The 27,159-nt window shown below is 43.2% G+C and overlaps 1 protein-coding gene across 1 annotated transcript in view; it reads left to right on the plus strand.

The window, feature by feature from the left end:
- The first annotated feature begins 4,586 nt into the window (after positions 1 to 4,586).
- flrt2 (fibronectin leucine rich transmembrane protein 2) overlaps positions 4,587 to 27,159 on the plus strand; it is a 46,413-nt gene continuing 23,840 nt past the window's right edge. The window contains exon 1 of the mRNA XM_085381758.1: positions 4,587 to 4,866. The gene's annotated coding sequence lies outside the window, so the exon portion shown is untranslated. The remainder of the gene's footprint in view (positions 4,867 to 27,159) is intronic.

The following is a 27,159-nucleotide window of genomic DNA, read 5'->3' on the forward strand; positions in this document are numbered from 1 at the left end:
ACAAAGGTACTGGGCCATCTACACCTTACACCTATGGGAGCTGCTGCCATGGAAACTCACGCCAAAAAGCATGAGACTGCAAACACCTGCATTCAAAGTTTAAGTTTGGCCCTGAGGTTTTGTCCATACGATGTACTTTAGCAGGCTATAAATAAACGCTCTTGTAAGTGTGCTTTTTAGAAAAGGGTGCAGACACAACGAGTTTATTGCTCTATTTTTACCCGGCAATCACACAGGCCATGATGGCATGTAACACAAAAGTAAAGAGTAGTGTATTACTTTGTTCAGGGAGTAGATAAAACTAACAACTCTAAAAATGGTGCCGAGCAGCCAAAGTTAGCATGCTCCAATGTTCACAGTAAGAGTATGTCAGACAGCTTGTAGCTGCAAACCACAGCAAACGCCCAAAGCCCCGAGCACGGTGTGGTTGTGGACTGCAGATAAAAGCATGGCTTGTGTAACGATGAAAGAGCCTTGAAATAATTCTGTTCATCTAAAGAGGTGACAAGGTTTATAAGACAAGAGTCCCTTGTAAAGCACCGAGTGTGGTCTGTTCTGGTCTGGAGGAGCGGCGGTGGAATATGAAAGACATTTTTCTTTTCTCCACCTCTCTGTTTGTTCAGTTTCGCTCTCGTGGGGGAAACAGATCAGAGCATGAAACACATCTGGGACTGGCCTGGTGCAGACTGTGTGTGTGTTGGATGGAGGTACCTACTGTAGACTGGGTGCTGGAGAGAATCACCACTGTTTTCTTTCTCAGTAGCGTGCCCCACGCAGATTTACACTGTAGCCCTGCCATACGCTCTACCCAGGAAATGGACTTTATTAATACATTTAAAAGCACGTCAGGCTTTGGTGACTTATGGTCTATATAAGCCAATGTGAAGGTGCATTGTCGGCACCTTTTCACCAATAACGACAGCGTGAGAGACGGAAAGAAAAACATTCTCTGGGGGCCCGACCGGTTTGGGCCTTGCATGGGGGGAGGAGGCTGTTTTAGCTGAGTGTTCCAGGTGTTGCTTTTTAATTGGCAATTCCACAAGCAATAAAGCATTTCACTTACTTTCGCTTGTAAAGTGCTTTCATTCCATCTCCAAATGATGTAATTACCCAGCCGTCCCAGGCGAGAGGGAGGAAGGAGAGGAGAGGAAGGTCTGCTGGCCTCTGTGCCGCTCGCTCTCTCAGCGAGAACCCTGGCGAAGAGTTTCTGGGAGAATGTTTTCATTTAGGAATCCAAATACCGTAGAGCGAGGTAGTCATTTGCACAATAAACATACGGCGCTTTAATTTCATTTCAAGCTCAGTGTGGGTCTTCTATTAAAGAAAACACATCAAAACAAAAGCAAAAAAAGCCTGAGTATAGGTTTGCAGTTGTGTTTGATGTATGAAGGTCAGCGGGGGATGCTTGTTCTTTGTTCCTGGACACAGATGGCGAGTGATTTTTCTGTGTAGCCAACACTGATTTCTTTTTATTGCTGTTCATAAACCTACAGAAGCGTTTTTTCCCATCACAGTTACAGTTTGACTTCTTAAGTCGGTACGTGGGCACCGCCACGCTCGCCAAATTCAGTGCTGAGATGCAAATGAGTTTTAAACCTGTCCACTTCTTCACCCTTTTTCTTCTGCTTCTTCCTGAAAAGGCTTCAGATTACAAATATGCTAATGAAGTCAGCTAACCCATGCGGCGATGTTATCGTTTGAAATTTTATGTGATTTTTAAAAAAAACCCAAAACACATTTTCCTGTTCAGCTTGTGTGGAATTCCCTCCGAGACACAGAAAGGTCAGAAGCGAAGCCAAGTGTCTGTCGGCCAAGCGTGCAGAGACGTGTAACACTAACCTGAAGTCATTTGACTAAAACCGATCTCGCATCCACCTTGAGGGGGGGATTGTGAACCCTCAACAACAAGTTCAGTCTGTCAGCTTGTGGCGTGGAGCGAGCTCTGAAACACAAGCGCCGTTTGATCAACGATAGGTGGAAGGAAAAAAAACAAGGAAAAAAGTGGAATTCCACCGAAGCCGTGTGACCGAATAGCTCAGCGTGGCTTTAGAAACACAGAGGAGAAAGTCAAAGAGAAAACATTCTTTTCACATAAAGCCTACCTGGCAGAGATTTTGCATATCAGACCTCCCCAGCGCCTGTCAGTATTCCAGCAGTGGCAACACTGCCAAAAACCACAAAAACAAGCTGTTCGCTATCACTGCTGTTCCCATGGGAACAGGCCCGCAGAGGGTGTGCCCGCTCCGACACTCATCTGCACAAACAGTATATGAGCTCAGTCCTCAGCATGTTACACAGACCGGGAGGGGTGTGTGTGTGTCCCGTCAGCCTGTTTCTCTGAGACGCGGGGCCTCACACGCAAACTTGCTATCAGTATAAGCGATTAGCTGGACCCCGCTTGTGAAAAGTGCCACAAGGGGGAAAAGGATCAAGACTCCTGAGATTTTGGGCCCGCGGTGCTCATTCGCACACTTCCTCTCCTTAATAAAGACCACACATTCCCGGCGACTGGAGCGGCTTCCAGGGCTGCAGTTCAAAGTTAGCTGGGCCGGCAGAAGAGGGGGGAAAGAGTAAACAGCAGGAAAAACACGCCAGGCTGCATCTGTGATTCACCGTCATTATGATTGTTTTTGTTTTACACAGGAATATAGTTTGATCCTCTCTGAGAGAATTACTTTGCTCTCTCTCTCTCTTTTTTTTTCTGGTGTGTTGTCCATTTAGCTATCAGTGCAACCCCTGCTCACACCTCTGCAGCATCACCGCAGGTGCAGCAAACTGCATGTAATTAGCACAAAGTGTAACGTGCCACCAAACAGGTGCCGGTGATCGTCAGCAGCTCTGCATTTGCATATGAAACTGCACCAATATGGCCAAAGCTTTCACCCTCAAGTTGGCCACAAGCTAAAAGTGGCCTTTTTGTTTTTTATGGCAGCCGAAGAATATGAAATCCTGACAACAGAAAAATCTATTCATTGGCATATTATTGGCATTTACTTACAATATGAGAGAGTTTAAACAGAACATTTCAATTCAGTTCTATTTATATAGCAGCAAATCACAACAACAGTTACCTCAAAGTGCTTTACAATATGATATCAGGGGGTCCTTTATTTGTTAAGAAAGAATAAAAAAAGGTTAAAAATAGAGTTTTTATGATCATTATGCGAGAGGTGAAAATCAATTCAGGCTCTGTAATTACAAGACAGATTTCATCCACTTGCTAAATATTTCTCACTTTGATTACAGCTTTAATAATTTATTCCCCATTAATTTATTAATGTACCCGGGCACAATATCAGGGACCTCACAGGATGTCAGCTCAGAGGCTTTCACAGAGACGTACACGACTGCATGGCAGCAGCACAGCCAAGAAATCAGGATTATACGTGTGCTTCCTGTAGGAATGGGCAGGGCAGTGGTCCACCTCAGCTGCCTTGTGGATCACCTTAATGTGGCGAGATTCATACCTGCAGCCACGACAGTTCTATCAAAGCTGCAGGTGGATCGATACTCTGGACACATGTGGGTAAGATTTCTCAAACACACGACCGAGTGCACTCTGAACGTGTCAAGGGGGAATTTCAGCCTCCAGGGGTTTGTAAATTAGTTCCATTATGGAGTTTGAAAATAGGGTTTGACCTGATTTCTTACCACGCTCTTAAGTACTCATCAAGACCCAGTGGTTGCATATTTTCAGAAACAAAGTGAATTATTGAGTCTGTAACAATCCCACACCTGACTGTTGTAAAGCCATGTGTGAAAAACAGCATTAACGGGGTTTAGTTCACATCTGGTTAAGAAAATCCAGGGCAGGGACAGAACTGCTTTCTATTTAACCGCACAACATCATTGTGAATTATGGTGGAGTCTTTACAAGCACTGATATGCATTTTGGGCTTATTGGCTAAGCCACGGTGATATTTTACCTGTTCTTCTTAATCTTCGGTGTAGCTGCCTGATCTAGGGGGCACTAGGCGCCATTAAACAAATCCCTGCTCCTCATAATCCTTGCTAAAGTTGCACTATGCAAATGACCGTATTATTCTCCTGATTGTGGTCACACTCGTGCCTCTGACCCAAATCAAAATATGAAAACAGCAGAAGAAACAAAGTGTTTGTCCCGGAGGAAAACACCCGACCCCCTAAGTGAGCAATAAATCTGGCACTTAGACACGAATATGTGTGTATGTGAGTGTGTAAATGTACTCGGTGTTCCTGAAGTCTGTAGCCTCCAGAGATGTCAAATGTTTCAACATCCGTAACCCGTGACCCCTGAGACTCCTGTTTTGTTCTCGGCTCTCCGGGGCCCCCCTCTCGAGATATCCATCCGCTGGAACTCCCCTGTCATCCCCATTCCTCCGCACTGCAGCCCGGTAGCCTTTGACCTCCCCGCCACCTCTCGCCTCTTCCAGACTGCCCTCGCATTCCAGCAAAAGGCGCTGAAACCTGAGCCCGCGGTGAGCTCATCGAAAATCAAGAGTTAAATGATACCAAAAAACCCTGAGAAATGTGAGAGGGAGAAAAGGGGAGAGGCACGCAGCCGGAGCAGGACAGGTCTGGAACTGGTTGTGTGTGTCTGCTCGCCGGAGCTCCTCGGGGGGGTTAAGTTACAGCAGAGAAAGCGAGGAAGAAGAAACTGCTGGCGTCTTTGAATTCTCTCCGCTTTGTGTCTGCCTCGTTTGCCTGCTCCTCGCCGGCCTGACTGACTTGTGCCTGCAGTTTCCTCTTGACACACTTCAGCGAGCTCTCAAGTTAACGAGCCCGTCGGTGTCTGTGAGCCGGGCTGACATGAGAGCGTAACGCCGTGAGGGCTCCTCGCCTCTGTTCTCCTTTGACCCCGCTACGACCACCGAGTGCTTAGAGACGGTAAGTGTGTGTGTGTGTGTGTGTGTGTGTGTGTGTGTGTGTGTGTGTGTGTGTGTGTGTGTGTGTGTGTGTGTGTGTGTGTGTGTGTGTGTGTGTTTTAAATTGCCCGCTGTGTTCGGATGTGTTTTAGTGTCTGTAAACAAAAAAGAAAAGAAGAAAAATAGCAGATTTCTTCGCAAAGCTTTATCGCAAATGTCACAGCTCTAAATCATTGTAAGTCATGTCTCATATTGGGATGAGTACCATTAAGATGCCTAATCACGGCACACATAATTAAACTAATCAGTGTCTATCTCAAGCTGAGCTCGGAGTACGACTGCATAGAAGTTGGCAAAAAGGCGCTTTTTTCCTTTCATGTGAGAGCATCTTCAGCTGAAAGCAAAATGAACTTTCAGAAGTTGTTGTTGTTTTTTCCACTCATGCATTATTCACGGCTGCCTGTTTCTCACTGGCCGTTGTTCACTGTGCTTCTTCCTGACCTGCTGCACTTGTCTTGTCAACCTTTGGGATGACGAATGGTTTCTGAAGCAAAGTTTTAAACAGGGCTGATGAATGTAATGGGTGGCCTACAGGAGACGCTAAATAAAAGGTTGAGTACACGTTATTGTTATTACTGTCTTTAAAGAGCGTGATGAAAAGAGTGCACCCACAGCCTCTGCAGGGGTGGCTGAAAAAGAAGAAAGCATTCAGAACAGGGTAAGGGCCGGTTTACGTTGTGTAACCTCACCAGCTCTTCTTCCTTTTCCAGCAGAAAGCGATTGAAAATAATTGTGAGCATACCAGCAATAACTTTTAAAATGTCTGAGGTGAAATAGAAACAATTATCTCTAACATCTTTCGCGATGGTCTCATTATTTAAATGGGTGTGAAGTCCTCCTCTGCCTCCACGCCTAAACACTCCACGCTTCTTTGGAAATAATGACATCTCTATGATCAAAAGCTTTTCTCCTCTTCTTTACTGGGGAAAGCTGCCCTGATTACACTCCATTTACAAAGCTGTTTTATTCACCGGCTTTTACTTAACAAACCTCCAGAACGCCAAGTCCCAGACCACACCTGCCAATGAACGTGATTAATGAGGAAACATAAGGCTACAGCATACAGAGAGTAGTGACACACACCTCTCCAGCATCCACATATGACCTCTAATATTTCATTTTCCTAACATGTTCACAGTTGTTCCATATTGTGTAGCAGTAGCCTGGATATGTCTGCTGTTTTTGTCCCTGTAGATTTTATTTTCAGAATCATATTGTTCATACAGAGTCATCAAACAGCTCGCAGGAAACACTCCACATATATGCATTTTAACTCACTGCAAAGTAATGCTTTAAAGACAGTCACTGGGTCAAGTTTGCTGCTGAGAGGCTGCGTCTGATTTGGAGCTTTTATTCATCACGCTACTTTTTGCTGTTTTAACTTTTTATCTGTTGGGTTTAAGTGACTATTTTAGAAAGTGTCTGTTTAAAATGCAAATCCTCTCTTAACTGTTTGAACTTGGAGTCTTTACCGGCTCTGATCTGTTATTTTGGGTTAACCATTTAAAACGTCATGTATTACACCAAGTGTTTGAAACGTGAATGCTTTCTTAGCTTACCATTTCAATTATTGTATTTAGCCTATTTTTAGCTAATTATTTGAACTAAATATGAGCTTTAGTGCTCTGTTTATTTTTACAGTTCTATTTAAATTTTTAACTACTTTTACATAAACAATTAAAATTCTTTGCTAATTATTTCAGCAGTTTTTATATATTACCTCTTGTTGTTACATTTAGCTAACGTTTTGTTTCTGGTTTACTAACAATCTTTGAGCCAAACAAAGACGGCACATCTGAAAATACATTTCAGAGAAATCTTATTTCTTTATGATTTAAGACGTTTTAACAGTACATGGAGAAAAAAAATCCCTCGAAAAACAAAAATCAAGTAAATAGAATCAAACTTCAAGAAGACAGTTGAGTGTTGAGTATTTTATACAGAGAATCAGCTATAACAGAATTGTCTGTCCTTCTGTAGTTTATACAGATTATTATTGAGTTATTACAGATGGCTTCACATGTAACCATGAGTTTCATATTTTAGTGGTCAAGGTGGTGTTAGTTCAACATTTTTTCCTTTTTTTTTTTTTTTTTTTACAAAACATCATTTTTGAGGCTCCATCATTTTTCCATATCATCTTTACACTGTAAAATAACTTGTACGTGATGTCTTTGTTAAATGCAATGAAGCGCAAGTGTAAAGTGTCCGTCTAAAGCAGGGGTGTCAAACTCAAATACACAGTGGGCCAAAATTCAAAACTGGAACAAAGTCGCGGGCTAACATTAATATTTATTGAAATATATTTATTCCTCCAGATATGAGAATGAATCTTTTCTTATGGACTCAAACACGTTTTGCTGAAAAACTGGATATGGAACAAGCAAAGCTTAATACTAAACAATATATATATTAGCTGTATAATACCAGTAGGCCAGCTCTAATAATAATTTGGGAAGGCTTCGCGGGCCAAATGTAATTAGGCTGCGGGCCAAATTTGGCCCACGGGCCAGAGTTTGACACCTATGGTCTAAAGGCTCATTTCTGCATCAGTTCTTTAAAGTATGCATTGTGTAATGTGTCAGTTGACAGCTCAGCAGGCACCTTTCTGGAGCTCAGGTTAAAGTGAGAGCTTTCACCTCCACCTATCATTGCTTTGGGGCACAGGCAGAAGGGTTTTACACACCAGTATAGAAATGAACACATTCGACAGCTGCAGTGTGTTTTCTACAACATGGGGGATAAAAGACGCATAGATTCAACCTTTTTTATTTTATTTCTTTAAACATTTTGATACAATTAGTTGCAAAAAAAATAATTTCACATGACTTTGGCATTAGGAATGTCTCACCGTGTCTGAGACTGTTAGAAATGACAGTGAAGAAAAACAGTTTGATCTTTTTTTTGTCTTGAATTACTTTATTTAGACTCTCGTTTATTAACATCCTGACAGAAGACTGAATCCTATACAAGCCCAAACCTGTAGCACTGAAGAGTCAGCTGACGGCAGCGGCCGACTGCTGGACGCAGCCTGAGGGCAGAGCTCAGATATGCAGTGATGGAAGAGCAGGAAAGGACGAAGACGAGAGCGAGAAAGAGAGGGAGGGAGAAGGAAGACCGTAGGCTGCTTCTATGGCCGACTGGGAGATCGGACACAAGGAGAAGCTTGTTCTCGCTCCGTCTCACTGTTCTGGGCATGTAGCAGGAGGACATGGCCTCTCCTGAACGAAAGGAAAATAGAGTCAAATACCAGAGGATAATGTGATTATAGGCAAATAGGAGAACGAAGGTTAATTAGAGTTAAGTGTCTATAAAAAACGTCTCTGTGTATACATCTGCATTTCAGCCTCCGTCCCATCGACGGGCTCGAATTCTTTCTGCCTCCATTAAAACAAACATAACTCGGTAGTTCAGAAAGAATGTTGTGAATGTATATTTTTGGAAGATAATACCTGCGCGCAGTCATTAGGTTATAGTCGACGGCTTAGACATTAACATACCATAAAGACCGATGTACCTGAAAAAAGCCCCAAAAACACAAAGCTGCAACAGTGACCTCACGCGCACGTCTGGAGGTCGAACTGAGTCAACATCAGCCATGATGAATCCCACCAATAGCTGTTTTCATCAAACACTCATAATCTCCCACTTGTGACCGCTGGCGCCCCATTAATGTGGGACCTGTCGTTCAGAGAGAGACGCGCTGCAGCCGTGACCTCTGAAAGATTCGACCAGAACTGAACCAATCAGGGAACAGCAGCTGATTTTCTTTTCTTTCTTTGGTGGTGGGGGGCGCTAACATTCGCCATGTTGCATCAAATGTATCTGACGATTAGAGGTGACCAACGTGGGTTGTTTTCTTCACAAAGTGAGCGACTCAACATTTAGCTGCACCTTTGATTGTTCTTTACGGAGCAGTTTAAAGGGAAAATCACAGCTTTGCTTGCTGCAGTAACAATGTCCTGAAAAACAACTCAAACCACTTACGGACAAAGAAACCCCGTAAACACCCAGAAGAGTCAGTTCAGTCTGGCCCTTCTTCCTTCTCTCTCTGTGGCTGAGACCCAGGAGCCGCCACGCTGTAAAAGGCATTTTGAATATTAGTTGTGGAAAATGTGACCATGGATTCTGGATTAAAGCTGATTGGTCACACGCTGTAGTTAGCAAGGAAAAGAAAGACTTGTTTTTGTAAGTCCTTCGTTCTATAACCGGCTTTGTTAGTTTTCTTCAAGAGCTGCGATTTTTGGTTGTTGGCTCGTTACCGCCCCTGATGTCTTAATGTGTCTGAGGATACATGTGCCATGCTTAGCGTAGCCCTGAGGGACTGTGGGCTTCCTCGTGCCTTCTTCTTGGACCTAAATCCATCCACCAGCTGACTGTTATTACTGCATAAATCTAATTCTGATGAGTCAGTTTTGGTGGTTTGAACTGAAAAATGTAATTACCATTATACATCCTCACAATGACTTTTTGCGTACATCGTGTAATGCATAACTAGAGTTCAGCCAGAATATGAAAACCTCCCGAGGACTCAGCAAATGCTGCTTTGTCTAAAGCTGGAACCTTCGAGCGTATAGACCAAAGCAGCTTGGACACATCAGGACATCAGGACGGGCCCTTTGGGGGTATCGTGTGGTGGCAATGATACACTGGCAGCAGATCCTGTGGGGCTACAGACCTCTGAGGTGAGACCTCCATTTATTCTGTGTTTTGTGCATCGTGCTGCCAATAGAAACCCAGCAATCTTTAAATGAACGGAGTAACAGAGTGAATGACAAGGCACGCATGTTGCAGCTGACGGCTGTAAGAAAAGCACAACATCTAACTGCAGTCATGGCGACCTTAAGCAAGATAAGCTAATGCTCCGTCTTTCTGAGTACAAACTAGTCTCATAGTTGTTGGAGCGACTCGTATATTTTGAGAGTGAAGTTGTTCACCACAAAATAAGTTTTGATCGGAAAAATTGGACGTTACATCAGTTTTTTCTTGTTCCTTTGCTTCCTTTGTAAAACACTTAACGATGGTTCTAAACTGCAGTATGAGTACAGAGAGTTGGCAGGAAGTCTTCAGACACTTGAAGCTATTATTTCAGCAAGTGATGGGACAACATGTGTGCCAGTGCATTCGGTACTTTTGTGGTGCTTACTGCTATATTGGCTTCTGAACAGGCAGTATAGCTATTATGGTATTATGCCACAGACATAAACAGCACAGATCGTATCCCCTGTCTTAACAACAATCTAGTATATTTGGTGCTACCATACCTGATGAATTTATTTTTAAATCACAGATAATGTATAATAATAATAATAATGATAATAATAATATATACAGCATTCGGAGTATTGCCTAAACCAGCATCATGATACCTCGTTATGGGCCAAAACAGATACTCCACATTTAAATGTAACTGATAGATTTTCAGCGTATTTGGAAGTTACTGAAGTACTTTGAACATTTTCTTACCCTGTGAGTACAGCGCTGCCTATAATTGAGGACAGGTTTTATGGCGCGTAAGCAGAGCCGTTCCTATTTGCTTTGGAAACCTCTGAAAGTGGCCAAAAAAGCGCCGGCGAATGCCAGCCAGAAGGGCTGCCAGCAGGCGTACATAACACAACTCGGAGCTGCACTCCTTGATTTTCTGTTCCAGTCACACTGAACTTTTAACAGGCTTCGTGCTGCTGGCGCATTCAGGACTCAGCCGCCCCCCCTCCACCCTCATGTCCCCCCCTTATCTTAGATTTTATGTTCACACCTCATAAAAACTCAATTTATTCCTCAAAGTTGAGCTTTAGTTGTGAAATCCTTGTTGTCATTTACAAGCGATGTTGCATTTGGTGTTCAGGCATCGCAGAGCTATCAGCATTATTTTTGTGGCAGCAGTGCTGCTACACACACACACACACACACACACACACACACACACACACACACACACACACACACTGAACAAGTGTGAGAGTAGGGTATTTCTCTCAAATGTAACCAAAACAGAAGGCTGCAGATTAGATGAATACGGGCGATGAATCGTCTCACACCACAGTAGTCGTGGTGATGCGGGTCGTATCAGACACCAGGAATGTTTGTCTCCGTTTCTGCTTCTTTCAACGCCGAGTTCATTTGATTCCATGAAATCTTTTTGTTCAGCTTCATGCAATGGCGTTGGTTCTTTTTCACATTTACTGGGTTGTTTCAGCAGACCTCTTCCCAGAAGGCTTTAAAAATAACTGTTTACATTAGACTCCAAAAATGGACTCACATTTATGCGGCAAAACTTCCTTTTTTGATGACAAAAAATAAAAAATGTTTATATTTCCAAAGAATGTGGTTAAAATCGTCATTCTCCTTCATTCAAACCTCTCTCCTCTGATCTAACAGCAGTGATCCTGCTACAGCTCAAGGCTTTATATTTAAAGTTGTAATAACAAGTTTCAACTGAAACTCGCAAAATGTAGGTTCGTGCTTTGTGGAGAAACTGTTGTTGGCAAGTACAGCAGCAAGATGTTTCTTGTACCTGGTCGACAGTTTTGCACACATATTATGAAGGTTTGGTTCACTAATCTTTACAAACTCTCTAAAGTCTCCAGCTTAAACTCTCTACACAGGTTTTCTACAGCAGCGGTCTCCAACCTTTTTTGCACCTCGGACCGGTTTATGCCCGACAATATTTTCACGGACCGGCCTTTAAGGTATCATGGATAAATACAACAAAATAAAACTAGTACCGGTACTGAAAAAAAGAAGATTTATTCATAACACACGTGAAAAGACCCAGGAAAACAGAGTAAACGATAAAAACGATAACAAAATAACGCTGAAAACCGATAAAAACCCTGAAAACCACACATTTCACACCTGAGCCTCAACTCTCGCGGCCCGGTACCAAACGACTCACGGACCGGTACCGGTCCGAGGCCCGGGGGTTGGGGACCGCTGTTCTATAGGATTAAGGTCTGGAGACTTGTTGGGCCGCTCTATGAGCTCAATGTTCTTCTTCTTTAGCCACTTCATTTTTGCCTGGGCCTCATGATTCGGGTCTTGATGGAAGATCCATCCATGACCCATCTTCATTGCTCTGTCCAAGATTTTACGGTTCATGGCCTCCTTGTTGTGTTTAAGTTGTCCTGTGCCCTCAGTCCCGAAGCATAATAGTTCCACCTTCATGCTTGATTGTGTGGACGTTTGGGCGGGGCCAGTCTCTAACTGGTACTAATGCCATACCAGTTAGAGGCTGTTCATTTCTTTGTAAGTCAGCAAACTTACAAATTCACTCCCAAAATCTCATCGACATCCCATCAGCTCTGGTCGCCACATCGCCGTTTGGCGTTGACGCCTCTTTATCAAAGATAAAGTTGCCCCAAAGTCGATGCCATTGTAACTTTGAGGCTGTTTAGCATCGGCTGAAACCAATTGCATTTCTGGCAGCGTTTTCCAGGGTGTATCCTGTTGATAACCTAAAGACTATTTGCCACTTCACTGCATCATTTGTTTAAAGCTGTTCAAATTGGCTCCATTTCCACCAGTAACATGCTAACGGTAACACTGAGGCACCACTAATAACAATAACACAGGCCCCACTCTGCTTTTTCCTCGATCAAGGAGGCGATTTTACAGGGCAGGGATATCTCAGTAGGTAGAGTGGTTGCCCCATGATCGGAAGGTCGGGGGTTCGATTCCCCTTAACAGCTACCCTGAGGTACCCCTGAGCAAGGTACCGTCCCTACACACTGCTCCCCGGGCGCCCAATGGCTGCCCACTGCTTCACTGAGTGAATGGGTTAAATGCAGAGAGCAATTTCCCCACGGGGCTCAATAAAGTACAATAATGTACACACTTTATTCTTCTTCTTACCTGAAGCTGCATGAGCGGGCGAGAACTATAGTGCGCCGTATATCTTAACATCTGGCCAAAACATCACCGCGTCCAAAAAGCTCAACATCTCAGCACAGCAGGGGTCTATTTTGTTGTGTGTATGGACACAGTACACCAAAGGCAGTAGGTGGTTTCCAAGACTTATAGAGATGTATTTTTACTTAAATAAAAGACTCACAGACCTCCTTGGTCTCCAGCAGTTGCAGCCAGGTGTGATGTTACCGTCATGTGTTCTGTGTTAGGCGCTGGCAGTGACGTAAAGGACAGTTGGAAATGTGATTTGAGTGGCTCTGGGCACGATGTCGTTTAAAATTTGATTTGAATCAGATTCCTAACCACCGACAGCGTGACTTTTACAATCTGCAATCTGATTCCAATTTGGATATGCCAAAAAACAAACATAACCAAATCCACGTCTTCACCCGTTTTCTTCACCTCCCACATTTTTATCACCTCTGCCCCCCCTCCCCCTCATTCTTCCTCCTTACCAGTCAACATGACATCATGTTGTTGTTGCAGCACCCAAACCCTCGACTGGGCGATGCGGGTGAGAACAAAGGTCCAGTTGACACAATACGCCGTCTATCTTTCCAAACTCAACAGCTCACAGGCGTCGCGTCACCACCTTTCTGTTATTACTCACCTTAAAGTTTTGTCTTTATTAAACTTTGTGACCTATGACGACGCTGCAACTTAACACGGCAAACTGAAGCAACCCTGTCGTGTGGGAAAAACACTGAATCATTTTCTTTATATGCAGGAATCACTCTCAATGAAACCAAACCTAGTCTGAGACGCCCCCACCTCCAGCCCTGCTTTCAGTCATGTTCACTTCTCTTTAGATGTGTCTCGATGTTTGCACGTGCGTCTACATAAATTGCTTTTTCCTGTTCGTGTGCAGCCTTCATGTCTGCCGTGTGTCTCTGCGTTGGACCGACGCTCTTCACTTCTGGCACTCTACGCCATTATTTTCCTATTTTGCATGTCGCTTGCTGAGTTAGCGCACGCTGTCAGCTGCCTGCTGAGCGATGCATTCCTCTCTATCTCAAAAGCTTCGCAGTAATTGCTAGGTAATTGTTTGTCCAGTTATGCAGCGTGCAAAAGCCCAGCCTCACATTATGTCAGTTAAACTCTGTCGAAACAATGCACTGCCAAATAAAAAAACCAAACAAAGCATAAAACACTGAGATCTTTGCCCCGTGGCGATGTAGCCTCGCATGCTTCAGAAACTCAATTATTCAAATAAACCTGGACAACAGTGAGGAATAATCTCTCCCAGGTGGCATACAGTTTTCACTTTGTTTTAAAAAAATAAGCTTTTCTGACTGAACGCAGCCTCTGGCGAGCAACCGACCCCGCCGCATTCCACTTTCACATGACCTTCTCGACAGACCTGGCCCGGAGCGAGAGCCGCGCAGCCCACCCCTCGCCACGCCTCCCGTTCGACTGGCCTAGATAGGACGAGGGCCTGCTCGTCTTTTCTCCTCCTTCTCTGTGTTTATTAGCTTGACTCAAGTCCAAGGAGGCAATTGGCTTGTAAATTTCATCTATGTATATTTACAGTTGTGTTTTACAAGGACAGATTCATATCCCTCTCAGAGGATGGGAGAGTGTAAAATTGGGCCTGGTGCAGGCGGTTTTCAGCCCGTTTGTGTACATGCATGTTTGGAGAGTATGAGTGCTGCAAAGTGGCCGAGCAGTTTAATTGATTAGATAATATTTAGGGAATGCAGTCGTGTCAGGGGTGATTTGTGACAGAAGGGTAACAGCGAGCGTGAAAGGGAAGGTTTACAAGAGGCTAGTGAGACCTGCTGTGATTTATGGTTTGGCTAAGATGGCAAGTCAGAGCTGAAGATGCTGACTGGGAGGGGACCAGAATGGACATGACTGGGAATGAATACATCAGAGGGACGGCTCAGGTCGAGTGGTTTGGAGACAAAGTTGGAGAGACAAGGCTAAGATGATTCGGACGTGGGAGAAAGGATATATTGGACAAAGGATGTTGAAGATGGAGCTGGCAGGCAGGAGGGAAAGAGGAAGACTACAGAGAAGAAGGACATGCAGATGTGACAGAGGAGGGTGCTGGGATAGGATGAGATGGATGCAGACGATTCGCTGTGGTGACCCCTAAAGGCAGCAGCTGAAAGATCAAGATCGTTTTGTTTGCTTTCGTTCTTTAAGCTCGAAAAATACACGAAAACACTCGGCTAATGAAAAAAGGTAGAAAACCTAAAAGATGGAATAAAAATTCACCAAAGACTTTAAACTGATTTATTAAATCTCTAATTAATCAGTGCAGTTGTGCATGGCAGCGGGATTGTCTCTTTAGATGATTTAACATATCAGTGATAAACAGTGTTGGTCAAGTTACTTGAAAAAAGTAATCAGTAACTAATTACTGATTACTTACCCCAAAAAGTAATCCCGTTACTTTACTGATTACTTATTTTCAAAAGTAATTAATTACTTAGTTACTTAGTTACTTTTAAAAAACACGATTTACAACCTGAAGAGGTGATAAAGTGATAGATCTTTCAGCCCAATTCTACTTTTTCTGCATAATCCATCATACAAAATGTAATCAAATGGAAAAGTCTCTTTTTAAAACTTGTTTTATTAGTTTTAATCTTTTAACTTTATGCATCAGGCAAAGATTTAATTATCTGCAACATTCTCTGACTGGAAGAAATTTTTTTAATATTTAAACCTATTTTCTGCACATTCCAGCACATGAAATTAAATATTTTTTGTGTTTACACTCAGTCTTTCAAATAGATGCAAGTAAAACACAGCAGAAAATAAATAAAGTCAAAGACTCAGCGGTCCTGTTGCTCTATTTTCACCTGTAAAGCAGGAGCAGGGTAGGCGGAGGTTTACCCTGGTGCAGGTGTGCCGCGGTCAGTGGAAGAATCCGCGAGTTTCTCTGTGAGTTTCCCATTAAAGTTTAGGGTTTTTTCGCTGTAAAAAGAAGTTTTCTTCCCACGCACAGCGGACACTAATGTTTTTGTCACTTTTTATGGAATCAAACTCAAAGTAAGGTCAGTACTTCCACGCTTTAAACGCTGCACGCTCACACTCTCTCCCACAATCTTATGTGATCTATTGTTGATCTGCACACAGCTGCTGTCAGGAACGTCGCACTCGCTTACGTCACTGTCATGAGACACTCTCGCAAAAAAAATCACAGTTTTAGTAACGCAGTAACGCAGCGTTCCTACGGGAAAGTAACGGTAATCTAATTACCGTTTTTGCAACAGTAATCCCTTACTTTACTCGTTACTTGAAAAAAGTAATCGGATTACCCCATCCCTGGTGATAACCAGCGATTTTATCACCGTGAGGAATCAGTTTAAAGTCTTAACACTAAGTTAGCTTTCATTTTAGTAAAAACCAGCTAGTTAACTCATCATGTGACATACAAACATCAGTTAAATTATTAGGGCCATGTTAATATCTAATCAGCCAATAAAGTGGCAGGAACACAGCGTCCGAACCGAGCGTCAGAATGTGGAAAAAGTGGGATTTAAGTGACTTTGAACGCCGCATGGTTGTTGGTGCCAGACAACTGAGTATTTCAGAAACTGCTGACCTGCTGGGATTTTCCCACACAACCATCAGTGAGCATTGTTTGAACACCATAGCCTTCCCGAGTGTTGCTGCTGACTCAGATGACCTACACAGTCACCTGATCTCAGTCCTGTACAGCACCTTCGGGATGTGGTGGACTGGGAGATTTGCATCATGGATGTGCAGCTGCTATCGTGTCAACATCGTCCACAGTCTTTGCTGCACTGAGAAGGTGTTCCTGCCTTTGGTTCTCTGGTTCCATATGTGATACCAAGGGATGGGCTAGATATGTTTTGGCACTTTTGAACCCTATTTTGAGGACACGTGTTAAGTATATAATTGTTATTTACTACTATACATGCAGCAGATGCAGCTCCTTGCATGATTGGCAGTTTGCTTGGCTGTGTTGGTGGGGAGGCCACAGGGTTACAGCCCAGTGCAGAGCTGTTTCCTCACTTGTTACTGGATTGTCATCATTAGGCTGAAGTTATTTTTCACTTTGACTTTGTTCACCGCTGTTTCTTGGCTCGACTTTGTCTTCAGTAGAGGCCAAACTGGCCCACACTGTAAACATCCTGCATTGAGCCGCTGCTGTAAAGAAGGAAGAGCTTTCTCTCAGCTGACCCTCACATTTACTAACATGATATAACTTCAGAGGCACCAGTGAGCACCGCTCGCTGTTTCTGTCATTCAGTCAAATTTGTAAAACTAGCCCATGAAGCTGTTGGAGTATAATTAGCGAAGCTTTGGAGGTTCTCGGAGGCTGAAGTTGCTCGCTCTTTCTAATCTTCATGCTGTGGCCTTTCATCCAACTCGCTCCAAAGTCTGAAACTTTTCTCCTCAGGCATTCATTAAGAAAAAATAAATAAAAGTAAAACTTGCTAATTCAGCTTCTTAAATGAGAGGATGTTCAGCTTTCTGTAAATGTTACACCTCACGATCTTGGTTAGAAAACAAGAAGCCGTTCCTTTATTCCCTGAAAAAGCGACATGTTATTATTAGCAATAAAATCATCATTATCTGCAGGCCCGCAAACTGCGCTGCGAGTCTCTCACATAATCGAGAAGTTCCTGTCAAAAATCCCAGTTTATATTTGTTCCCCCCCCAAAAAAAACCAGGAGAAAGCTCCAAAGCCGGTTTCTAAAACAGGAAATGGAATTGGCTTTTTTTTTTTTTTTTTTGCAAACGACGGCTCGAGTGTTTGTGTTAAGGAGACAGAGAGACAAAGAGAGAGAGGCAGCACTTTAATATCCTCAATAATGACGCACGGGGGTGGGGGGGGGGGGGGGGCATCTGTTTGCGAATCCCACATCAAAGCAGGCGCCGTGTCAGCGGAGGGTTATGCATATATTTCCCTCGTTCTTCCCGTGCAGCAGGAGCGAGCGCAGAAGCTGATGACTGGAAGGAGACGCTGTTGTGATCGGGGCTGGAGCGCGAGGACAGGAGAAACCAAACAGAGCGGACGCCGCGAGTAAACACGCGGACGCAGAGTCAAAACAGCTACAAGAGAAAACTTGCAAATCCATTACATTATCAAGGTCTGGCTCTTGTTTTTGCTGCGTTGCGGGGCGGGGGGGCTGTTTCCCCCCCGCGAGGGCATCTGGAGGAGATTACGCTCCAAACTGAAACTGCAGGCCCCGTGAAACATGACTCAGGGATGAATGGAGGCTTTTAGACCGGTGTCTGCCTTCCCACACGCCGCTCTGCTATTCTTTATTTGTCCGTCACCCAATAAAACACGCACGGCATTATCTGATACCCGCACGCTGCATGAGCAAGCAAGGGTCTTTTATTAAGCAAGCCTTTATTGATGCAAGTTGTTTTTGTGAGAGAGACGCAAAAAATATGATATAGCTTCCCCTCTGAAGAACAAGATGTTACTGACGGTGTTATTAATCTCGAATCAGCTCTCAGCTCAGACCGTGCCTTATTGTGACAGATTGTGATTTGTAAGGTCGCAAACGCCTGTTTTTGTCTCGTAAAAGCGGCGAACCAGAGCGTAAAAGAGAACGCGTGGACGGGGAGCGTGAGGGAACGCGACAACAACACGAGTTTGGGCCCATCGGAGGCCAAAGTATCTGCGAGAACAGACGGAGCTCCTGGTCAGGGCGCTACGTGGCAGCGGATTGGACGCTTATTATATTCGATCCACGTTTTTACTTGTAGCTCAGAACAAGCCTGAGGGGGGGGAGGGGGGGGGGAGGGGGTTGCGCTCACATTTGCTCCTCCATTCTGGGGGCAGGGGGGAACTAATGCATGTCACCGATGCCACCTGCAGTTAGAGTAAACAGAGCTGACCACCACTCAGCCGGGCACTAATGCGCCACACAAAGAAGGCGAGGTTGGAACAGGAGCAAGTCCAATATTAGCTCCACATTACTACGTCAACTGACCCGGGCCACGTCGATGAAAGGGTACATGTATAGAAATGCGAGGCACGTGTGCACATTCATGCATGTTTCAAGTATCGCACGGATTTTATCCAGCAGCCTCCACCTGAAGCCGTTTTGTTGCCTCTATAATTGCCAGACTTGCTGCTGCCGCTGTCAGCTGTATTATTGATTTATTTTTTTATTTTTTTGCAAGAAAATATGCAAGCCGAGGTAGCGACTTGACACGTTAATCAGTCGGCGATTGTGCTCAGCCTAACAAACATTTTTTTTCGTGGCCCGGAGAATACGCACATTCTCAAGAGGGAGAGATGCAGGGATTCAGGAATTGTTTCCATTTCTTCAACTAGTCAAAGCCAAGACTACATGGCTCTGCTCTCTTTGAGAGTGTGCTGCTGTCCCTGCATAGGTTTCAATTTCAACCCTCTCAGCACATCGGCGATGTGATTGCTTCCTACTGCAATTTATTGCAGGCAAATTGAAAGATTCCAAGGCGCGAGTGGGCTTGCGTTGCTCCGGGCGCGCTGGGCCGGTTGCTTACACCTTTACTCCGTCTCCTCACACACAGACAGAGCTCCCTCCCATCTGGGTTCGTCAGAGTTGGAGTTATTGTAACCAAGTCTTCAGGAAAGAAGGCGGGTTGGGGGAGGAGGGGGGAGGTTTTCCACAGCCTAGAGGCAGGATGGCAGTGGTCCCATTAGCTGACCCCCAGGCAGGCCCTCTGGAGGCAGATAGACTTACCAGCGTCAGAGCGTAATACGCGCTGGGTGGCATCAAAGTGCTGCACCGCGGCAGCTGATAGCTTGTGGTGACATCGTGCCGTGGGACAGAACACTCTCCGCCATCATTACCGTGGATCCCTCACATCAGCTATTTATAATCAATTTTCCATCCCGAGCATATGGTGTTGAGAAAAAAAAAAGGGGGGGGGGGGCAACGAACAATAAAGGAGAGGGAACAACTGGAAAAATTACACAACAGGGACCGTTCGTATAAATGGACCCAGACATGTAAAAGTAACGAGCGGTTTAGGGAAGCTGTTTCTTTAAAAGCAGCTCTGACAGGAATAAAACCACTCGTTCCTAGTGGGTCGTGCTTCACAATAGTCTTTTTCAAATTAGCCTGTAAACTGTGGAAAGCCGCATCGTTATTCGCAACAAAACGGCCTCATTTTCAGGCACACACATCAGCAGCCACGAGAGAAGCATTGTTCTGCTGCTCCCATCCTGCCTGTATTTATTATCAGGGGACTTTTTACACTCACATTACTCAGGGTATCACTTTACACTTTTTTTTCCATGTGTACTGAAAACGCACTCATGAGTGGAATTTGTTTTGCTTTGGTTAAATGTCAGTGGAGCCAAACTGTCAAGGGATGAATGCTGTAGAGACATGTACATCTTAGTATGCCCAGATGACAAACTGAGATGTGTGTGTGTGTTCACTCCCTCCCTGAAAGGATGAGCTGCAGCATTCTTGATCGAGGTGATGAACCCACATCACAGTGACATTCTGTCTAAGTGTGTGTGTGTTTGTGCGTGCCTGCGGTGTGATGTTTTGACTCTGACATGTTGATGTAGTAAAGGAAGGAGTTCAGCTCGGGCTGTGACTGTGACGGGGAAATATGACTAAACCCAGAGACGACGGAGGGTCAAGTGCTGCTCTTCTTTCCCCTACCACTCGACACTTATTCATGCACACAAGCTGAGGTCTGTGGCCCCGTGTGTCACAATAATAAGCCTGGAAGTGTAACTAGGTTCACAACTGATGCAGGTTAGGAGAAACAAATGGTGGTGCTGACCTTTGTGTTAATCTCTCTCATTTTTCAGCTCCGTCAGGCCCATCAGCACCATCAGATACGTGGTCTACAGCCACATTGTTGGGCCTCCTCGTAGATTCCTCGTTGCTCACTGTCATTCATGGGAGCACTGTGCCCGCCCCATCTCATGCTGAGTTTTTCTGCCCCACGTGTCATTGATCCAAGGGGTTTGGTTACGTAAAGTGCAGATTTTCACACAAATTTTGTTTTGTTTTTTTTGGTGAGGCTGCACATAGAGGGGTTCGACCTCCAGCTACTCCCGTCTATCTGTTGAGGTGTGCTTGTGAAAGGAGTGCTTAATAAAAGTATAAAAACACTGTGTAAGCACCATTTAATTCATACAGAGTGCCATGTATGAATTATAATGTATATATAATAAACGCCTTCTTTTTTTTAATTGAATTGTAAAAACTTTTCATTCGTTGCCTACATGTTAGAAACGTCACTGCACTGTAACATTATGGTATCAAATTGTATCCATGTGATGGCTTCTTCTTCTTTGTAAAGCAGTGCAAGGCTGAAGTTTCACTCAGTTACACGTGTTTGATACTGCGCTCTTTTTTTCAAAGTTACTAAGTATCAAATATGTGAAAACTGACTAAAAGTATTTCTGGGGAAAAGAACTGAGTTTCCCTTTGCTACATTCTACACACACACACACACACACACACACACACACACACACACACACACACACACACCCACATATATATTAGGGGTGCAACGATATTCGTATCGATATTGAACCGTTCGATACAGTGCTTTCGGTTCGGTACGCATATGTATCGAACAATACAACATTTGTAATTTATTTTATCAACTTTCCTTCTGACGATGCTGTCTGTGTGGAGCGCTCAGTGGATCTGCGCTCAACTACTCCGCCTAGGCTGCACTGTCGAGCGCAGATCTGCTGAGCGCTCAACACAGACAGCATAGTCAGAAGGAAGAGCGCAGGGCAAGCTAGCGAGACAGAAGTTAAGCTCTCCTTACAACATGGACCTCCCCCACCCTCATTCAGATCTGGCGTTTGGAACTATTTTGGTTTTCATGTGACGTATGACCCTGAAGGTAAGCGAGTCATGGACTAAAGTAAAACAGTATGTTGGATGTGCCATGCAATGCTCAATTACATGGTAGGAGCTAGTGTGTTAGCGCAGTTAGCTCGTTAACGTGTTGGCCGTTCAGCCCCACGCACGGGCGATCCGCGGTAGCTCGTTAACGGAGATTTGCCGTGTTGTGGCGTTAACGTCATTTCAGATTAACGCTGACAGCACTAGTGGGAACACAACGAATATGACTGCACATTTACTCCGACATCATCCTAGTGCAAAGACAAGTGGAAGCAGACAAAACAACAAGTACGCATGCTACAAACTTTAGCCGAGTCATTTACAGCCGTTAGCACAGGATTCTCCTTATGGGGACCTGATATGTTTAATATGCTGCTGAGAATATAGCCCAGAAGAAGCGTATAGTAGAGCTTTTATTTTGAAAGAGACATTTCTCTGTAATAAACTCTCTTTTCCAAAGATGAGTGATTCCTCCATCAGATAGATTTATTTTTTTATTACTTTGTTGTTTCAGCAACATTCAATTTAAAAACTGTACTTTTGAGTTAAAATATATATTTATAATTTTAATAAATACCAAACTAAAAAGGCATGAACATTTTTTTTTGTATCGAAAAAATATCGAACCGTGACACCAAAGTATCGAACCGAACCGTGAATTTTGTGTATCGCTGCACCCCTAATATATTCTGATTAATTTGTGATGAATTCATTTCACCTTATTTATATGGAATTAAACTATAATTATAAAATTTACATTTTATAAAAAAAAGCTTGTTTGAAAAACTAAGTTTGTGGTTTCCTGTGATCAGAGCAGCTGGTCGGTATGACAGGATGAGCTAACTGCATTATTATATGAAAACAATTTGAAGAGCAATTACTGAAAAATGATCAGCGACTTTGTAAATGACTATTTTCACATTTATGAGTGTTAATCAGACGTAAGAGACACATTATTTTTTCCCACCTTCTATAATTCAGTAGCTGGGACGATCTGATTAACAGCAAAACTGACAGTAAATTTTCTGCATGGGAAAAATAAAAATAACCATTAATTTGATACAAAGGCAAAATCTGAACCTTTGACTCTGCTTCACGTTGTATCAGTGAAAGTTCAGGTTTTTGCTTAAACAGTGGAAAAATAGCTGTTTATGCACAAGTGCTAAAAACGAGTCTGTTGAACATTACGTCAGCGTGTGAGTGTGAATGAAGCTGGAAGTGTCGGGTGTTTGAATCCTAAATGAAATGATGTCAGTTTGAGGGCACAAACTGAAAGATGTCCGCTGATTTATAAACACAGCTGTAAAATGAGTGTGATCAGTGAAAAGCAGCTGAAGATGGTGAAAATGTTGGAAATGTAACTGACAGTGCAACAAAAATGATCCTTTAAAACGACAAATTGTTGGACAGTGGTGCAAATAATGATCATTACAATGCAAAAGAAAATAAAGTCGTAGAAACAAAGTCATCAGTGACAGGTGCAGCACAACAGCAGCTGACCTTCAACGACACGGCACCAAACACGCAAATGAGGAAATTAATAAAAAACCAAGAAAAACAAACTAATAAAAAATCTTTTAAGCTTCTTGCAGAAAGACAGAGATGTGAGTGGAACCGCAGCTAATCAATTAAAATCCTGATACTTCAGGTTTTTAGACCAAAACAAACTAAAATGAAATAAAAGTTTAAAAAGTGAACTTCACCAGGAATGCAGTGAAAGAAATCACACAAAAACAGCTCTGCTGACCTCTTTTGTATTTTAAAGAATCAAAACAACAGAGAAAAGATGAGAATCGTGAAATTAAACACCAACAAGGATTCCAGTTTACGGTGAATCTTTCCACGTCACGCAGGATTGTTTCAGGTGTTTTTACAAATACTGATTTTTTTTTTTTGCAAAACTCTGCAAAACTGAAATCTTGCAAAGTTTATAACTGAATCTGACAACCTTAAGCAAACAGAGAAAAAGCATCCACCCTCCTCTACCACTGTGGACAGCCATTGCAACCTCAGTGTTACTTAAAACGACAGGACAGTGTCAAAGTTAATATTTGGGACACAGTCCTCAGTATTCATGGATTACATTTGCAATAAGAAGTTAAGTCCCCGCTAAATTAAAAGAAAAGGTTTTTTGTCTTTTGAATAGGACATTATGGAATAAAAAGTTCCAAAAATATTCAGACATTTAAACAAAGAGGTTTTTTTTTTTAAAAAAAAGCCATTGAGAGAAGCAGCCTGGGATCATTATACGACCCCAACTCTCATCGAGGCTGAGCTTCCAGGACTCAGAGCCCTCCCTGTGCTCTGCCTACACTCTGGAGTTATGCGACCAGTTGATGAGTAGCTGTGTCAAGTTGGAAGGTCCTTGGCAAGAGGCCTTGGGCACCACTGGAAGACTATCAGAGTGCAGAGTCATTAGAAATCCCTCATTCTCGCCCCTGTGTGTAAACGGCCCCGCGGCCTCCATCTGAACGAGCCCCGAGGAAGGATCTCCTCCGTCGGGCTGAAATTGGATCGTGCAGAGAGGAGGGAGCTCTGGGAGCCGAGAGTTAGCGAGAGAGAGAAAGTAATATGCTCCTATTTATTGACTCGGCTGCAGAGATCACTGCACTAAACTGTTTCAAAGGAGGTGTAGTTTGGGGAGTTTGTCCCATAAGCACTGCAGGCATTAGAGGCATGACAAGTTGCCTTCATAAAAGCCTTAAGTGGCTTTTCAGAAGGAAAACTCAATTGGAAATGTACTTAAACAAATACCAGGTCAGCTATATGTTTTTGGTTTGTTTTTCCCGGAAATCGTATAACACGAGCAAAATGTGTCCCCAGGCAGAAACTGTGTGCACGCTGGGCTCTTGGAATAATGATTAAATATATATGTTTAATAAATATCACCTAAATGTCTAATACGAAACCGAAAGAATGAAATCCCAACAACTTCCTCATCGTATTTTATAGAGGTGGGAATCACCATACATCCCACGATACGATATTATCACAATACTTAACTCACGATACGATATTATTGCAATTTTTAAAAATATTTTGCGATATTCAGATTCTGTACATAAAGGTAAACTTTATCAATATTAATTTTATCAAATATCAAAGTCCACACTCAGTCTTTCTCTCATTTCAGTTTTATTGTTGACAAGCTGAACGGTTTGTATTAGTCGAGCTATTCTGAACTATGCAATTTATGAAAACTATGGAGCCCCTTCAGCAACTGAAGAATTTGAAAGTAAATTAAAACAAAATATAATTTTACATTAAATAAAAAAGTTTTAAACTTAATTAAAATAAAACATGTCTTAAATTAAAATAAGTAAACTGTCATGTTTATTGCTGCCAAAAAAAAAGTTAAACACATTTGGACAGTGAAGGGATGTCAGGGTTCTTGCTCAGAAAAAGGATCAACATGCTCTGAAGTCAGAGCACAAAAACCTTTTTGTAACAAAATATCGATTTCTGCTGTCCCTGCATCGATACATTATTAGCAAACAAAATATCACGATACTACACAGTATCGATTTTTTCCCCCACCCCTAGTATTTTATCTTGTAAAGGGGATACAACTTCAGAGAGAGAGAACCCCAGCCATCAGATGATCCCTGTGAGCAGGACTTGGTGACAATGGGAAGGGAATAGACCTCTCCCAGAACCAAGCTCAGGGAGGGGAAGCCATCAACCACAGCGGGGGACCAAAAGAAAAAAAAGAAACCACATCAAAGCCGGTGTTCTTATTTCCTCTGAAATATATAAAAATAACACTTTGTGGGTGAAAATGGATCTGAACATGTACTGTTTAAAATCATGCAGAACCAAGACCAATGCTGTCAAACGACTCTTATCGACATCGTGACATCAGACTGAGGGGTTATTTGTCCCCTGCAGATGCAGATATAAGCTAGCTTTGCAGTGGCTGCAGATGGCAGGATGTTCCCTGCAGCAACGCCACTGCTGCTAACATCACACTGACACTCGGAGACGTCCCCACGTTTTGTGCTTATGTTGCCAGTTGGCTGTAAGAACTCCGGCTTCAGGCATTACTGGGGCTGTGGGCATGGTTTGAATGAATGCAGAACCACGCTGGTCCTCCACCACACCAGTGCAGCTTCAGGAAATTCTGGAGGGCAAAAGCCATCAAGAGAGGCCTTTGGCAGAAGTGCCACTCTCTGTCCCTCTCCATTGTTCTCTGACCAGGGGAGGCACAAAGTAACCACCTCACAGATACATTTGAGGTAAATTAGTTTTAGCATTTTTCACTTTTTTCCAGTGAGTTGAGTTGAGTTGGCGCACGGTGCTGCCTTTACATGTTTCCATTAAATCTCAGCTGATTGAAACCAAAGGCCGTCCATCTCGTATAGTGTAAAACATGGACCTGTCTGCTGCAGCATCAGCCACTGATTTGTGTTATGAAACTGGATGTGAGGTGAGTCCGACTATGAAACAAGATACTGATTGGCTAAAGATGTTTAATAAGCAGCTAACAAAAAGTTAGCTTACATGTTTGGAAGCATATACTGAACAACAGATGCTCCTTTAGTTTAAAAAATGTGAAGGTACCCAAACCCTCCACTCTTTCTAATCGACATAATCCCTGAAGGACTCTTAATTAGTAGCTAAAGTTAGCATGTCACTTAAAAGCGTCCGGCGTTTTGTTGTTAGCAAGTCAGCTGAAATGCTCCAGTTGCCGACGCTGACTAAAAGGGAACATTGAAAATTTTGGTAAGGGAACTAACAGTCCAGACTTTAACAAAGGTGATTCATAAATTAAGTCTTCTTGGGGCTAATCAAAGTCCACAAGCATGTGCTCAATGCTGGCACGTGTTTCATTTAGAATTTTGTGGATTGGGCGAGCCTCATCATAGTCACTTCACTCTGACACAAAGCTAACCTGACCCAGACTCTCACTGAACTTTTCATTTTATATCACCTCTTAAAATCAGGATAATCTTGAAATTAAGGTGAAGTGAAGGAACATATTTGGACTAACGAGCGTAATGTCACCACTGGTCCTTAACACTTAAAAATGTTGTTAAGGACAGCAAGTATACCACACCATAATGAGGCGACCTATCTTTGTTGCCATGGCAGTAGTTATAATGTAGCTTACGCTTGACTGTCAAAAGAAATAACGATTTTTGCACAGAGACACGAAAGTGAAAATCTGATTCCCACTTGTGTTTTTATGTATTCTTTCATGAGTGAAGAAAGAGCGGCAGCCGTGTGTGTGTGTGTGTGTGTGTGTGTGTGTGTGTGTGTGTGTGTGTGTGTGTGTGTGTAATCAGTTCATTTAATTAATTGTTGCACAGGGATACATGTGGACATTGGCAGAATATCATCTAGACGGTCAAGGACCTGAACATTATGTCTAAGTGCTCAAACAGAAGCACATCAGTTAGAAAGTCTCGTGTGGGTCGTCGTACCTCCCAGAAAACAGGCTCCTGTTCAAAAACTGTTCTGGCCATAAATGTCTGATTTAATCCGTCATTTACAGCATCACATGTACTGTGTGCTGGTGTGGCTTCACAGCACCACAA

The sequence above is a fragment of the Rhamphochromis longiceps genome, linkage group LG15 (assembly GCF_057381845.1).
Source record: "Rhamphochromis longiceps isolate RC_006_pf linkage group LG15, R_longiceps_female_GT1.1, whole genome shotgun sequence".
Classification (NCBI taxonomy): domain Eukaryota; kingdom Metazoa; phylum Chordata; class Actinopteri; order Cichliformes; family Cichlidae; genus Rhamphochromis; species Rhamphochromis longiceps.